Raw genomic sequence first — 10720 nt, 5'->3', positions numbered from 1 at the left:
ATTGGGAGTATGAGAAAATAATCATTTAAATTTTAAAAATGCAGTAAATAGTTGACTAGATTCTGCCGAGAAGTAGTGAGTTAAAAGAACTTTTCAGAAATGAAAAAAAGAAATAGAATGAAGGCTCATACAGAGTTCTAAACAAAATAAGACAAAAATATACACATAAATCATGGTAGAAGCTCAAGTTTCAGTGATAAACAGAAAAACATGGAGGACACTTATGTTAAGTGAAATAAGCCAGGAAAAGAAAAAAATACAACTTGATCTTATATGCGAGTTTTAAAGTTCTGAACTCAGCAGTAGACAGTAGAATGGCACTTTCCAGGGGCTGGTAATATGAGGAATGTGGTGAGAGGAACTGGGAGGTGTTGGTCAAAGAGTCCCTAAAAAGTTTCAGTTAGAGTGAAAAAGTTGCAAAATTCTATATACAGTATGGTGACTTCAGTTAATAATAATGCCCTATATACTTGAAAATTGCTAAAAGACTAGAGCTGAAATGTTTCATCACAAATAAATAATTACATGAGATGATTTAGGATTATTTAATCATTTCACAATGCAGCCATAGATCAAAACTTCATATTGGCCATCATTAATATGTATAATTTTTTATTTATCAGTTGTTCATCAAAACTTCATATTGGCCATCATTAATATGTATAATTTTTATTTATCAGTTGTTCATTAATTAGACTGGGAAATAAAATAAAACACTTCTTACAAAGGAAAGGCAAAAGCAGATGCTTCATACTAACAATAGATGCCAGAGACAATAGAATAATATCCTCATAGTGTGAAGGGACAATAACACTCTGCTGTTCTCCACAAAACTTGTTTTACTCAGTTTTCTATTACTATAACAAAATACCTGAGACTATAAACTTATATGAAGGTAAGGTTTATTTTGGCTTACAGTTTTGGAAGTTGCAGTCCATCGTCACTTGGCACCATGGATTTTGTGCCTATGGCTAGGTATGGTGGAGAAATGTGGTAGAGTGAAGCTGCATATCTTGTGCTGACTAAGAAGAAAAGAGAGAAAGAAAGAGAAGGGTCCAGGCCTCCAATACCCCATTCAAGGGCACACCTTCAATAACACAACTTTCTTCCACTTAGTCTCGTATCTTACAAGTCCCACCATCTCCCAAAAGTACTATGGACTGGACACCAAATCTTTAATACATGGGCCTTAATGGAGACATCCAAATCATAGTACAGCTGTCATTCCAGAGTGAGGGCATGATAAATCTTTAGCTTTTCAAACACTAAAAGAGATTACTTTCTATGAATCTTTGTTGTGGCAGATAAATCAGACTAGTTCATTTGATAATTATTTAAATTTCTTTCTTATAAGGTTTGCGTTTAAAAAATTCCTAGACTTTTTATAGTTAGTGATCTGCATATAAAATGTGTTCTAGAAAGACACACATAGAAATTTAGAAGGCAAAGTGAGCAATATGAAATAGAAGCCATTTAAAGGTCAGAGATGTCTTCCAGAGTACACTGAGTGGGAGGTATCTGGTTCACTTGTGGCAGCTGCAGCAGAGATTCTAAGTGTTTGATGATGGCCAACTGGGCTTTCTTCTAACACAGTCCCAGAGGATAATTGGCTGAATGAATTCTGCTTGTAAACATCCAAACCTATGGCCTAGTAACCCTGAAAATGTTGTACTGTTTCTCTGGTATCCTGTAATAAGTTTTTTTTAGACTTAGACTGGCTAGATTAGCTTCTGTTTTCTAGAACTCTGATGATGAAGAATTTTTTTCCATGAATGGTGACAGGTGTTATGACTTGTGTTTAGAAGCTCCCCCAAAGCCTCATGCAGTTATTGGTGGGTCTTTTTCAGGAATGGTTGGATTTATAGCATGTGATACTATAATTGATTCATGGTACAGTGCTAAGGTTAAGGGCACTAGAATTAGGGGTGTGAGTGCTACCTGTACTAGGTAGCCTAGATAAGATAATGGATAAAAAGAGCTGCAATCATCCCTTGCTTGCTTTTTTTTACCATGAACTGTTTTTCCTCTGCCACACCGCCCAGCCTTGAAGACATCTAACGATGATCTGAATCCTCTACAACCTTCAAGGTAAGTAAATCTTTCTCCCTTTAACTTTGGGTTTCTTGGGTATTTTGTTGTAGTAATAAGAGAAAAGTAACTCTGGCCATCATCAAAAGTACAGAATTTGGTACTAGAGAAGTGAGGTCATTTCTGTGACTATACCTGACCATGTGGTTCAGGAACATTTTGGACAGGTTTGTGAAAAGAGTTTGTAAAGTTTCAGAGATGCTGGCTGAAAAAGTAGAGCTGGGATGCCTAATGCTGTACTTGATGGAAGATTGATATCAGAGCTCAGAAGATCACAGTATTCATAGAAATGTTCCTAGTAAATATCAGGTTCAGATGAACTGTGCTAAGAAGGACTGCATTGGCTGTTGGATTCTAGACAACGTACATTATGGCTTGGAAGAAAGTTTGTCTGCATTTTGCTTGTGTGCAGAGACTTTGCCTGAGATTGAGATTAAAGGTGGTGGGCTATTAATCTGGCAGAAGATATTTCAAGACAATCTAATGTTGAGGTGGTTTATAGTAAGGTTGCTGTTGTGGGCATTTAGCCAGATATATGTTGAGAGTCAAGAGCAAACAGCCCATCAGAATGATTCAAAATGTTGTGAGTTTGGCTGGAATGGAATCCCCAGTGAGGTTGTGGCCTGCAATTATTGAACAGAGGAGAAATTGGTTGCGAAGAAGACTAGCAAGGAAAAGACAAGTGTTTCAAGAAGACAATAACAGAAAAGATTTCTTGAGGACATCACAAGAACCAATAGAACTTCAGCCTTTGTAGTCTTAGAGTTGCAAATGTAAAAGACCTTGCCTTGAGAAGAGAGCCCCATAGTACCATGTTCCAGGATTGCAGTGCCCTAAGGAAGTTGTTACTTGGGACATAGTTCATAGGCACTTGACCCCTACAAACAAGAGAGAAGGAAGCCTGGATACTGCTCCAGCTGCTCACACACCTTAGCATCATCCAAGTGGCCCTTGTTAGTGCGTGTAGAAAGTAGGAGTTTGGGGGTCAAGAAAGCTTCCACTCAGATTGCAGAAGAAAGCCTAGAAGGACCAGCAGTGTACCTGAGAGGGCAATGTGTGAAACTGTGTGTGCAAAGCCAAAAGTGTGGTGGAGACTCCAGAAATTTGGAGAAGCCAGGAATCTAGATCACCTAAGGAAAACTGCAAGGAAGGAGCAGAGCTGGCCCCAGAGGGAATCCATGGGATCTACAACCACTGCAGTGCCATTGGGGCAGAACCACCCAGGCCCTTTGGAGCTCATAACTTGTCACAGATTCTGGAAGTGGAATTTAACATTTGCTTTTCTGTGTTTTGGTCTTGCTTTTTTCTCATTCCTTGCTATTCCCATTTTTAGCTTTTGGAAAAGAAATGTCTGTCTCATGCCAATGAATGTTGAAAGAGCTTAGCTTTGTTTTCATTTGTACAAGGGCTTGCAGATAAGAATTTGCCTTAACTCGCAGAGGAGACTTTGGACTCAGAATTTTCAGCAGAGCTGAAACTGTTAGGACTTAGGCAATTCTTGGAGACGTACTAAATACTTTTTGTATAAAAGGACATGCATGAGTTTTGGGGGTACCAGAGGTCTAATTTTATGAGCTGTATTTAGACGTCCCTCCAAAGCCTCATGTGGTCATAGGTGAGGATTTTTACAGGTGGCTGTACCTAGAGCATGTGATGATGGATTGATTCATAGTATAATACTAAAATCAAAGACACTAGCATTAAGGGTGTGAGTACCAGCTTCCCTAAGAACCCTGGATAAGATACAAGATATAGAAAGAGCTGTGGTGGTCCCTCACTTGCTTTTATTACCTTCTGCCCTCTGTAACTGTTTCTCTACCCTGCCCTGAATTCAGCTGATAATGGACTGAAACCACCACAAACTGTGAGCTAAATAAATCTGTCCCCCTTTTAACTTTGGGTGTTGAGTATTTTGTCAGAGCAATAAGAGAAAAGTAACTAAGTGAGTAGACTGAAGACTTTTCAGGAAATGGGAATCTGGAATTAGTTATCTTCTCTCATGGGTTTGAGAGCAATAAAAATCTGGTAATCACTATAGGATGAGGTACATGTATTCCATAGCATAAGAGACTAAGCAAACATCATTTGACATTTCCACCAACCTTATGGGGGAGTCCAGTAATAAATGAGATTTTGGCTATGTCCCACTCATTGTGGATCGATAAGTCTATTTCTGTAATTAAACCCTGAATTCTTTTCTTTTTACTTTTTTATTTTAAAGAGAATAAAACCAAATAAAACAATATTAGAAACAATTAGAAACAATTCCTACTGTCTTGTATAGACAGTAAGAAATTCACAATAGTTACTATATAGTTTATTGTTACCCTGTAAATACTTGTTCAGACTACCAGCTTTAGGCCTGCAAAGTCAATCAAACAATATAAGCATTACATTATTTCTTTACTTGAGTTGCTATCATCTCATCCTGTGTTCCTCCATATCAACTGGTTCCTTGTTGGGGAGCCTCTTCTCTTCTGGCTCACATGTCAGCTGGCTCACAGTGGGACTTCCAAGTTCTCCTCTGGCTGGAAACTGCTGCCAGCTCACCTGGGGGTTTGGTTCTTGGTTCTCTCCCAGCCAGTGTGACTGCTTCTGGCTCACGGAAGAGCATGGCTTCATGGTTCTCCTCTGGCCAGTGACTACTGCTGCTTAAGCCCTGAGTGCTTAAGTGCAGAGTTGCAATACTTACAAGTGACTGAATTAGGGAACAGTTTTGATAGGGTAGTGTCAAGTGAAGTGCCTCCTCCCTGTGGAGATACTGAAAGCAACATTGTATACTAGAAAGAATCACTAAAGCTGGTATCAACATTAATTCTTGACAGGTACAGAGCTTGTGATCCCTCCTGATTCAGCTCACCAGTTTGACCTCAACCTAAAACAGATGGTCTCAGGTCATCTGAATAAGACTAGAAATCAGAAAAGACTCCAGTTTCTCCACAGAGGTCAACTGAGCAATTCTGATAACATAATGGCCCTCTCCAAAGATGTTTACGTTTTAATCACTAGAAGCTGTGAATATGTCCAGCTAAAGGAGAATTAAATTTATAGATGGATTTAAGGTTGCTGATCAGCTGACTTTAAAATAGAGATATAAACCTGGATTGTCTCGGGGTGGGATGGGGTGGGGGGTTGCAAAGCAGTCACAAAAGTCCTAAAGGTGAACTAAAAGTGAAGGGGAGGACAAAAGAAATAGAGGAAAGTGTGACTATAAAGAAACTCAGATGCAGTGCTGCTAGTTCTAAAGCTGAAGGACGGAGGGAAAGAGCCAGGGAATGTGGATGGCCTTGGGAGGCTGCAGAGGCCAGGAAACAGTTCTTACCCAGAGCTGATGGAAAGGAACACACCTTCTGTGTCAGACTTCTGATCACCTACTGTTCAGCAATTTTTGATTGTGATAATTTGTTATGGCAGTAATATAAAAATAATGCAAATACCTTCAATTTTTGGAGAGAAATTTATTTTCAATCCATTATCCTATATCCTGTCATATTACTATGAGTTTAGCGTACACACATTTCAGACATTTCCCAAAAGAAATGTGTTTCTATAACCTTTTCTCAGGAAACCATGAAAGATATGGTCTTTCAAAGTAAGAGGGTAATCCAAAAAAATAGGAAGATGGGGTTCTATAAAACTGAACTAATTCTAACCCTGGAAAAGATGGCAGAAAAGTCCTAAGAGAATAGCCACTTACAAGTGCGGCAACCTGCCCAGCACGGAGCCACACAGGGGTCAGGGGTGCAGGGTGCCATACAGGGATTGGCAGAACACATGATGGATGTGCCCATGTCAGAGTCTAAAACAGAGGAAAAAGTAAAGACTGTGATACAGAAAACTAAGAAATAAACAGGCAAGTTTTATTCCAGAAAAGCAAGGTTGTTTTGAAAAGGACAAATAATTGTCATGTCCTGGTTGTCGTGGCAGTGAACTCTATTTGCATGTTTTAAGAAACAGACGCAGATGTGACTTGATTGGAAAGGTGCAGGGAAGAAAAGCAAAGGCTTGGATCTTTAGGTCTCCATTTTTAATGATTTATTGTTTTAATTTGTTTATAGACTACAGGAATATAACATTGTCTTAATTACCATCCTCAGTTGTTAGCACTCTTAACATTGGCCCATGTATAAAACTCTTTTGGTTACTAGTTTGATTAGTTACTTACAATACATAATCAGCATCCATGATCTTACTGCCCAAAACAAAAGCTTAAACTTGGACAATTATATCTGACACTGTGGTCCCCACTTAGACTCACACAAACTTGTACTCTTCTCCCCTGCCTGTGATAACACATATGCTAAATCTCATGTTCATGACTCTTTTCCTTTCCTCATATTTTAGCTGAGCATCTAAAATTTGGACCAGTATGAATTCAGGATCCCTTCTGTACTAGAAACATGAGTAGAGGCAAAGCTGCTAAACTCAAGCTCTTCATTTCCATGAAGCAGCAAAGAGTTTATTTTCTCCAATGCGATTTATGAGACCTCAGAAAGCAGATGACTTGAGTATAATAAACCCTTTCCCATCCTCCTCGAAGTCCAAGAAGGTTTATATTTCTAATCCTATGGAGAAGTTATTGGAATTCTAGTGAGTTAATTCCAATCTACCACTTCCACTGCAACCTACAGTAAGAAGAAAGACACTGAGACATATATACAGTTGTGGGGAGCCAAGGGTTCTGAAGTCCAGCCAAGATGGTGGTCACTGGAACAAAGGCCTCAACCCAGAGCCCTTCCCAGGTGTTATTAATCTCCATGAGGGAGTGGCTCTGCTCGGGGATGAATGACAGTGAGAGTGGCAGGAAATATGTGACTGTCATGACTACTGTGAGCTGGGCTAGGTAAGAGGTCTTAGAGCACCTCTGCTATAAGCAGGGGGCAAGAAATGTGGAAAGAGCAATCTGCATAACATAACTGAGGTAGTATCTAATAATCTGGGGTCAGTGCTTCAGTTCTGATGTACAATCTTGTTTTGCCCTGGGAAGTCACAGTCTCTTTCTTGAGGCTCAGTCCCAACCAACAGCATGGAACACGGCTTTTCATCCTGCCTGGTTCAGCTGCGTATTTGGTGAGTCACTGGACAGGGTAACACTGACTGGTCACTTTGCTTCAAAGACTATACATCAGATCCTCAGCTAACCCAATTTACGTCACTTAAAGTCAATTGAAGGGACAAAGAAATAGCTAGCTCTGTACATATCAATACATGGAGATAGGGCCAAGTCTATCCAAAATGGAGATAGTTGCTCTTCATTTCAAGGAGAATCAAGAACAGTCGTCTGTGTGGTTCCCCACAACTGGGCCCATGATTTTCTAAGATTAAATTAAATATTACTGGTTTTTTGTTATGTTTTTATAAATGCAGTTAGCATTGCATTTATTTACTTATTTTTCCCCTCCACTAAGTGTCCCTTGAAATGAAAGAGAACTGGCAAGGAATGGGTATACAGAGATTCTGAAGGAAAATGCTAATGATCAGCCTTCACAGCAGCAGGAAGCTGGCAGCAAGCATTGGCCTTCTTCAGACTACAATGAAAGGAAAGGATATTTCCCCATGGATGTCTCAAGCACACCAGTCTTCTCAGATTCCTCCCTGGTCTCAGCTACCCTGAAGGGTTCTCATCACCAGAGGCTGTAGTGTCACATCACGAGAAGCTTGGGAACAATGAGGGTTTAGTTGATTTGTGCCTATGCCATCTGAGGATTTTGAAGCCCAGGCTGACTATAAGATGAATATTTGCCTTGACAACCTACCATGGCCAGTTACATAGGAACCAGCATGTGGGAGTAACTGGGAAGACTATTTGAAGACAGTTCTAAAGAGCACTGAAATCACAAGGCAGCCTCATGCTTCTGCCTGAACTGGATTCACTGACTACAGAGCCACAAGCCCCTATGGGACTCATCTAGTCAAGTGTTGTCCAAAATATGTAATTCATGTACTGGATTTTAGGAAGATAACAGGTTTTATCCAAAAAAACCCAAAAATCTCACAGTCAAAAAAAGTTGAAGAAGCTTGGATTTTTTTATAGTAAGAATCTTTTTTGCACACTTTCTCAGAATCTTTAAGAAGGTAAGATGTTTTTTTCAGTGGATTTAGATGGATGATTTTTAGCAAGGCTTCTAAGTCTGCTGAGCCTCAGTTTCCTCATCTAAAAAGCAGAAACAACAGTCCCCCGCCCCAGGACTGCTGTGAGGAAGAATGAGATAATGGGCTCAGAGGCATTTAGCACAGTGCTGCACACAGAGAGCGCCACTGGATCTTGTTCTTTTTGTCTCATTTGCCTTTCATTTTTCTTTCAGATTTTCCTCAAGGCTCAGCAAATCATTTCTATTTACAACAGCTTGTGAATTGTTTAAAACTGATTTTAACAGATGCTCTAGATGGCATCACCATCATTAGATATGCAGTGAAGACTCTCACCCAGCTTACATGCTGGAACCCAGGCCTGGTACAGCAGAAACCACCACACACTGCAAGTGACAAATGGCTCCAGTGGCAGCTTTGTTTCCTACTGAGGTGCCAAGGAATAGATGGAGCTCAGGGTTCAAATATGCAGCACAGATTCATCATTACAAATGAGGGGATGTGGCAGCAAATTCAGAGGGAAAGGCTCTGGATAAGGAATCGGAGGTCTCTCAGTTGGTTATTTACCCTCTTCATGCTTCAAATTCCTCATCTGAAATTCAGGCTCTACAAGCAGGTTCACTGGAAGAACGACAGTCTCTTTAATAAATGGTGCTGGAAAAACTGGCTCTCCATTTGCCGAAAACTAAAGCTAGACCCATGTCTATCACCATGTACTAAATTAAAATTTAAACGGGTCAAAGATCTGAATATTAAAAGAGAAACACTAAATCTATTGGAAGACAAATTGGGTAGAAACCTTGGAGACATAGGAGTAGGTAGAGAATTCATGAACAGGACTCAAACCGCACAGGAAATACTTCCCAGAATCAATAACTGGGACCACTTCTTATTAAAAAGTTTCTGCATGTCAAAAGAAATCTCTAGCATAGTGAAAAGAAAACCCACAAACTGGGAAAAGAATTTAGTGAACTCTCTCTCAGACAAGGGACTCTTGTCTAAAACATATAAAGAATTTAAAAAACTCAGACCCCCAAAATTCAAAGATCCAATCCAAAAATGGGCATCTGAGATGAATACACACTTCTCAGATGAAGAAATGCAAATGGCAAATAAATACATGAAAAAATGTTCATCATCATTGGTCATTAGAGAAATGCAAATTAAAACCACACTGAGATACCATCTCACTCCTGAAAGAATGGCCAGGATCAAGAAAACCAACAACAACAAATGCTGGAGAGGCTGTGGGGAAAAAGGAACTCTCCTACACTGTTGGTGGGAGTGTAGACTGGTGCAGCCTTTGTGGAGGTCAGTCTGGAGATTTCTCAAAAAGCTGGGATTGGAAGTCCCATTTATTCCAGCTATTCCACTTCTAGGCATATTCCCGAAGAACTGAAAGCTTCATACCACAGTGATATATGTGCACCTATGCTTATAGCAGCACAATTTGTAATCGCCAGATCTTGGAAACAACCCAAGTGTCCATCAACTGAGGAATGGATAAAAAAGTTGTGGTATTTCTATACAATGGAGTATTATTCAGCTATAAAGCAGGATCACATTGAGATATTTATCAATAAATGGGCGTAGCTTGAGACCATACTCATAAGTGAAATAAACCAATCCTGCATGTGTGAATACCGAATAGTCTCCCTAATGTAAGTAATGATTCAAATATATAAAAATATGTGGTAATCATGATTCCCCATTATGTGGCCTTGAAGCCTTATAAAGTTTTCACTTATTAATTAGAAAGGCTATATTCTGGGCTTCTTGATATGGAAATATTTGAAGCTATAGTATATGAAGTTTTATTCAAATATCTCAAGGAAAAAGACAGACACTATGGTAACTACTATTAAGTCGGGTTATTTGGTGGTGAAGCACTAGGTTGCTGAAATAGTCATGCTTTGACCTGTGTTGTTATATTGTTATGTCCTGTTTTATCTCAGTCTCTCCCTTATTCTTTAAAAAAAATATTTAGTTATTTCTTATGTTTGTTTTAATTAAGGGGAAAAATTAAAAAAATTAGCAGGATATATAATAGTAACTTTTTTTGATTTCTTATTAACTTGTTTTGAAGTCCTGTAATACTCCCACTATCTTGTTTTGACTGATTAGACTCTGTTCCATTCTGTATGATAGTATCAAGTTTGAGGGTATAGGCAACTACTTTGAAGGCAATAAGATTCACTAAGATGCCCATCCTGGTTTGACTATTGTCTCCTTTGGAAGTCCTGTAATGTTTACAATGCTTAAGTTTTATTGGTCTTGTTCTCTACTGTTTTGTTCAGCTTTATAATATCTAATGAGATAGACAATTCTTTTTAAGGAAACAAGAGGCATCGTTGATAACCATTGTTGATAACCTTGTACTCTGTTTTACATCATGTGCTATGTCTATCCTTGGTTTTGACTGACAGCTCTGTTTTGCCATATTTGACTTTATTCTCTCCCCCCCAAAAAAGTAATAAGAACTAAGGAGTAATAAAACAAAAAATGTGTAAATTTTGTTGTAAAAAAGAGAGGGAAAAAAAGA

Source organism: Cavia porcellus, unplaced genomic scaffold, assembly GCF_034190915.1.
Source record: "Cavia porcellus strain 051 isolate PalLab524CR breed Dunkin Hartley unplaced genomic scaffold, mCavPor4.1 scaffold_9, whole genome shotgun sequence".
In the NCBI taxonomy this organism is placed as follows: Eukaryota; Metazoa; Chordata; class Mammalia; order Rodentia; family Caviidae; genus Cavia; species Cavia porcellus.
The sequence above is the reverse complement of the archived record's forward strand: the minus strand, read 5'-3'. Positions refer to the sequence as shown.